This window comes from Sinocyclocheilus rhinocerous, unplaced genomic scaffold (assembly GCF_001515625.1).
Source record: "Sinocyclocheilus rhinocerous isolate Xijiao unplaced genomic scaffold, SAMN03320098_v1.1 C36232662, whole genome shotgun sequence".
Classification (NCBI taxonomy): domain Eukaryota; kingdom Metazoa; phylum Chordata; class Actinopteri; order Cypriniformes; family Cyprinidae; genus Sinocyclocheilus; species Sinocyclocheilus rhinocerous.
In genome coordinates, this window is record NW_015776515.1 from 1 (window position 1) to 926 (window position 926).

The window sequence follows — 926 nt, forward strand, 5'->3', positions numbered from 1 at the left end:
ATACGGCATGCGTGTCAACAATTTCACAGTCATTGATAACGTATTTTGTCTTTTAAATCACGGGGTATCCATAAATTCTGTATTTGGAGGTCTGATAATACAACAAAATGAAGCTCAAATCCAAGCCCCCATCTCATAAATCAGAAAACACGTACCGCGTAAGTTTACGGTGAAACGCATGCTGGAAACTGCTGCTCATGCATCTGACAAACATTACTATGTTTTATTTCATATACATAGCGAAACGAAATGCGTTTTACGTATTACACATCTGTAATTTCAATTTTAAAATGTTTAGTTTATAAAGTTGAATATGCACGTCGTTTAATGCAAATAAGTTTCCAGATATAATGTCTTTTGATGCATCAATACTTTTACTTTTATTTTCCAGTTTGTGACGTTTTCTGAGAGGCTCGCAAAAGTAAACATTGATGTCATTCATCGCATTGACAGGACTGGAAGTTATACAGAGGTATTAATCTTGTTTATATCAGATAACATAACTATTTAATAGCCACATTATAGTAGCTAATGTGTATGTGGTAAATTCTGCTGCTTATTTTCTCAGGAGGTAGAAACCTATTTTTATGAAGCCCTAATAAAATGGAAAGACCTGAATTTGACAGATCACTTCAGTAAGTAACATGTTCTGTGACCGTTTAATGTGGCAGTATGCACTGTATATTATGAGGAAATTGTACATGCTGTTGATTTATTATATAATATGTCCTGTACATCTTGTATGTTGTCAGGGTTGTTATTAATCAACTATAAAAATTCAAAAACTACAAAAATTCATTACTGGAAATAAAATATAAAAAAGTAGACTTTTTATTTCAGTTAGTTGAAAACATTTCTAATTTTCATTTAGTTGAACTAAAATATATGGAAGCCCGTTTCCGCCACTGAATAAAAAATAAAAGAGG

General features: G+C 31.9%; 1 long non-coding RNA gene across 1 annotated transcript; it reads left to right on the forward strand.

Moving 5' to 3' along the window:
- Window positions 1-6: 6 nt before the first annotated feature.
- On the forward strand, window positions 7-640 carry LOC107735679 (uncharacterized). Its single transcript, XR_001639481.1, has 3 exons — window positions 7-158; window positions 392-472; window positions 569-640. It is a non-coding gene; the product is annotated as an uncharacterized LOC107735679 (long non-coding RNA).
- The last annotated feature ends 286 nt before the right edge of the window (window positions 641-926 follow it).